This window comes from Trachymyrmex septentrionalis, unplaced genomic scaffold (genome assembly GCF_001594115.1).
Source record: "Trachymyrmex septentrionalis isolate Tsep2-gDNA-1 unplaced genomic scaffold, Tsep1.0 scaffold50, whole genome shotgun sequence".
In the NCBI taxonomy this organism is placed as follows: Eukaryota; Metazoa; Arthropoda; class Insecta; order Hymenoptera; family Formicidae; genus Trachymyrmex; species Trachymyrmex septentrionalis.
The window spans coordinates 799,405-805,183 of record NW_017305673.1 but is presented as its reverse complement, the minus strand read 5'-3'; positions in this window follow the sequence as shown (position 1 = coordinate 805,183).

Genomic DNA, 5,779 nt, shown 5'->3' with positions numbered 1-5,779 from the left:
AACTGATTAGGATAAAGTTATGTATACCCGATTCTCTGGCGAATTTTATAGATTCATCCAATTTCTAAAGAGTTGCGTTAGAAAATAAAGTAATTTTAGAAAATTAAATTTGATATACATACCGTATATACAGAATCATACAAAACAGATCCTCAGAGAAAAAAATCTCGTCGATGTATAAGCTTTTTCATACATCTTTCCTCCTCTCTTCTGCATCTTATTTTTTAAAAGAATATATTGATTACGAGTCTAACATTCTTGTCATGAAATTTAGGATCTAAGAGTAATATAATTCTGTCAATCATTCCTATCACTATGCCTTTTTTCTGAGAAATTGAGTGAGAAGGTAAGATAACAAATGTATGGCCCTGAAAACGTGGACTTGTGATACTAGTCAAATTATAAAATATTGTTGCTTTTAATTATTGTTGCGTCTAAAAAAGTTAATTCTCTCATCTCCAATTTTTATTGTAATTGGAATCTGCTATGAAATAAATTAAAGATTTTTAATATGGCATCAATTAAGTTAAAAAGAGCTGCCATTATTATGTCATCTACTGTCCAAATCTGAATAAGTAGATAATCACTGGTATCAGTGTGGAATTAAATGTGAGATCCCTAATTTAGCTAATCTTTATTATATAATTTAACTAACCTTGTTTTAGTGCTTAAATTAAATGAATATGATATTGGAAGATTGATATGCAGATATCAATATTTTAGTTATGTAAATCAAACATTCTTTCCTTTTTAGTTGAACTTCAATAATTATCAGTGTGAAATATACCACTGGTTAATTAGTGACTATTCACTGATTCAGATTTAGATATACTATATATCTCTCAGGTATAAAGGCAATTGTAATCCTATATAGTTTTAAGAGCCCAGATTTCTAAATCTTGTAAAATCATATTTGCAATGATCGGACAGATTGGCGAATCCATCGGAGTACCAAAATTTTGTGTATAGTATTCATCATTAAAGCTGAAATATGTCGAATGTAATATTAGTTTTACTATTGTATAAATTCATTTTTTGGAATGTTTATTTTATTTTAAAAAAACTTCCATCTGTTGGCTACACTATTTACTGCTAATTCAATCGGGAAATAAACAATGAGGTTCAAAGAAATTAAAGCAAATTCATTTTCCACATGTGTGTCCTTCAGTTTTTTATAAGCTGGAAACTATTATCGATATTAAAGGTTTATTAACACTATTTGAAAAAACTATTTTGAAATTATCTCGTGTAAGAACGTTGCTAACGTATACAAAGAACTATCTAGTGATGATATTATAATTCTGAAAGGGACTCCTTGTTTATGAACTTTTACGTAAAAAATGTTTTATATATAATTATAAATCATTATTTCCCGGGCACATAATAAGAGATTATATATTATTCGAAACATTTAATTCCTCAGGTAATATCAGATGGTGTCGCTCTTCTTCTTTTTGAAACATACTTGCGACAAATGATAATACGAAATGTCGCATTTTAAATTCCAAAAACTTATTACATTAAATAAGAAATAAGTCAGAAATTTTCAGAATAATAAACTCTAAATAACCGTTTTATTTGTTTTACTAAAATACATATTTAAAAGAAAATTGTTTTAAATATGTCGGACCACTGACTAATACAACTTATTTAAAATAAAAGATATAAAATAAATTCCGAAAATTTATTAAAAATATAATTAAGAAAAAGGTCAAAAGAAATTATTAAAAAATAAATAATAAAAATTCTAAATAATTCTTTTATTTTTTTTTATTAAAAATGTATACTTTAAATAACTTTATTTTTTAAATAAATTTTGACTCTCTGTGGAGTTCTCCTCAGCAAGACTGATACAAGTATAATTAGTTTACATGTCCACATGCTTTGTTGATGAAGCATTGCACTGAAGCTTTGTTGAACATGTGAAAACTACTACTTTTTAAATTTTAACGTGTTCAACAAAGCTTCAGTGCAAAGCTTCATGTTCCGTGATGATTAACAACGCTACATCTTTGTCAATTTGCGAGTGACTTAAACGTTATGGACATGTGAGCTCGTACTTGTATCATTCTTGCTGAAGAAGACTCTAAAGAGAGTCGAAACGTTCAAAATAAAGAAGACATCAATCCAATATTTGATTATTGATTGTTCACTAAATAATTGCGCCGTTTGTCGTTGCTGACTCTCATTAGCCTACTATATTTATCTTTTTGTATTGTTTAAAATTCGAGAATTCTAATATAATTATTGTTATTATAGATAATAGCTGTAATTACATTTTTCAAATGTTATCTTCCCTCTCTGGGTACACCTTGACGTGGTGAGAGGGCTCAGTACCCTGAGGATATATACGAAAAAAACGGTTTTTCTCAAATCTATCAATCAAAAATGTTTTGATCTATCTGAACGATATGTCTAGGTAAATTTTTATTGAGATATTGAGTAAAATCGTTCTCTTCGTATAAAAATCCAACGACGGGGAAGCCAACGTACCCTCGTCCGCCGATTTAATTCAGAGTGAACGAACCGCAGCCGGTTCGTCGCGTCGCGCGTTTGCTTCGGGAGTGCCGTTAAAGTTGTCGGACTAATAATGGACTTTTAACAAAACTCATTTGATAAAATTCTATTTCGGCGATGAAATCATATCTGCGACGTTTCGACAGGAAAGCGGAACTCTCATTGAGACGTTGCTGAGGTGGTCACGGTCACTGCAACGCTCTCACGCCAAGTGCTCCGGGCACGAGGTGATGCCGGCCGCGTAATGTCACGCACTTCGTGGTGCGTGTTTGCGCGGTTTAGCAACTACTTGTTGCTGTCGGCTAATTGAGGACACGCTCTGTCTGTCGGTCAACAGTTCGGCCCTTAGCGGTAAGGGGTGATCGATCGACTCGGATTCTTCTCTGGGCCTGTATTCGATAACTCGAGTTATGCAGTTGTTATGGACACATAACGATTGCATAACGAGTTATAGAATTCCGTCCTGGTGGTCGCCCAAAAAGGAGTTGTATAACTCTGATTAGGGCGCTCATTTCTCTGTCATTATCTACCAGCCTAAATTGCGTTTAATCTGGCTTAGTCAGAGCCTAGCTCTAGTAGTTTTTTTTAAAAACTAGCTTCGTGACGAGGGGTTGGATCCCATTTCCTGGATTGTCTAGATTGTTAGACAATCGGCAATGGTACCAACTTTACTCTTGTTAGAGGAGCTTGTCACGTCTACCAGTCTCTTGGACTCGCTCGAGGTACAGCACCACTTGTGTCCCATTAGAACTAGCAGTTAGGGCGTATCTCTGAGCCAATTTTAAACGTGATTTTGCGTAAAACAGAGGCTACGGACTCGATACGATCGATCATCTGCTTTTGTGAAGGGCTTAACTCTTGTTCGGCATTTACCGTGTGTTTCGCAAGTACTCGTCGACGTGTGGTGTTGATTCCACCGATCGAAATAGAAATCTTATCATGGGTTTTGTAAACGAGGAGTGCCGCAGTGTCGCGCGAAAGACTTTTATGAATGATTAGTCCTCGCGCGTTTATAATTATATTATTCGCGAGTGATTCACGCGAGTGTCCTGTGCGAGAGGATGATCAACCCGATTCTGAGAGGAGGAGGAGGTCTGGGAGAAGCATCGGGCACCAGCGGAGCAACCTTGCGGTAAATATTATTTTTTACTTATGTAATATCAGTACCTTTCTTCTGTTAAATTTATTCTTGAGTTTCATTTTAACGATTTAAAAATAATAATTAGAATAGAAGGATTATTTTAAAATTATTTTGAAATTTTATAAATACGTATTTTTAAGAAAATGTATAATTATTTTTATAAATATAACTGAATAGTGAATTAAAATATTCGATGCTTATAAAAATTATCTTAAATATTATATAATTTTAATTTCAACTTTGCATCTAATTTTTTGAAATATTGGTTGATTTTTATATGTGTTTTAATTTGGATTTTATACCTTTTTGTTACAGAATCATCGTAGCGACGTTGCTGATATAACTCCGCTGTTGCGCATCGGATTGGTGAGTGATAAATTAATGTTTCTATTGGGGTAACGGATGTGTGGTAATTTTATTAATTACTATATATCTATAGATGCATATGCATCAATTTATTAAAATTACACAGCATGCCATACATCCGTTGCCTTAAAATGGATAAGTAATAACAGATTGGGATAAACTTAATCCTGGATATTTCTTTATTATATGGAATTTATTGTGCATGCACTGTGAAATTTATAACGTCATGTTATACTCGCTCAGTAAAAAATGTTTAATGCGTGAATATGTATAAATATATATAGATATTCAAAAACATGTATAATCATATATGAAATACATCCGTATATGTTCATATATCCCTCTTTCTTTTGTAAAATTCCTTTTTAGTGTGATAGAAATAATAATAGTAATATGAAGACATTAAAAATAATTAAATTTTTATACTGTTTGTTTTAGAAAAAAATCAAATTTGAAGAAATGTAAAAAAATTACTTATGTATAATTATATATAAAATTATGCATAATTATGTATGAGTAATATATTTTACATTTTTCCAAACTTTTTATCTGAAACGAACAGTGCAAAACTTAACCCTTTAATTATTTTTAATATTTTTTACATTACTATTATTATTTCTATTACACAAGTAATTGTATAAAAGAAAAAGAGATGTATGAACATGTATGGACGTATTTCGTACATGTTTATGAATATTAATGTATGTTTATTCATATTTATACATATTCATGCATAAAAAATTTTTTATTGGGGCATTTCGAATTATTTCTAATTATTATTAAATTTAGCTCAAATTGTTTGTATTAATTGTAAATTCATACGCGTTAATGTAAACGCTTTGTTATTAAATTATTTAATTTCAAAAGTATAATAAAAAAATAGGTTAAAGAATTGGAAAGGATACGGGCAGACGTCGCGCAAATAATATTTATGAAGTGTGAAACTTCTTTATTCACTAAAACGCGCTTCTGCGCTTGACTCCTACTATTCTTTCTAGTTTTTTGATTTATAAAGAGTCTTGGTTTAGTTTAATTTGTAATACGAAAAAATAGATTTTTTCGATTTGGTCGTTTTTTATATTAAAACAATATCTTGAAAGTTAAAATGAAAAAGAATAAAATATTCGTATTTTTGAAATATATGAAATACGGGAATTTAAAAGAATATAAAGATTATATAACAATTAAAGTATAAAATTATTGTCTATGGCTACCATTATAGAGAAAAGTGTTTATTACATAGTGTTTAATAAATATTATTTTATTATTTTTCCTCTATCTATTCTATCCTTAAATTTTCATTCAGGATTAAGTTTTATACAAGTTGGTGCAAAAAAGCAATACCTATATACACATATACGTATAATATGAACTTTTCTAAGAAATTTCGTTCAGTGTTTCACACTTCTTTGTGTACATCTTACTAATGAAATGATAAACATTTTAATGTAGAGCATATAATTTATTATTCTCGTTTTTCTGTAAAATACATTTTACATTTATTAATTATTATTATTATTTATTTCATTGCACTTACTTCAGCCTAATCTTTTATAACTTATTCATATGTAGTAACTGGATTGTATACCAGTCAAAGTAGTAATATGATGTAAGATCCAATATAGGTACATTGTGTCAAGAAATAAAAGAATTTTATCTTATAATTATTTTAAAATCGCGTTCAGAATGCATCTCTTAAAATATATTTAATTTTAAAATAATAAATTATACAGAAAATGATTGTAATAATTTAAA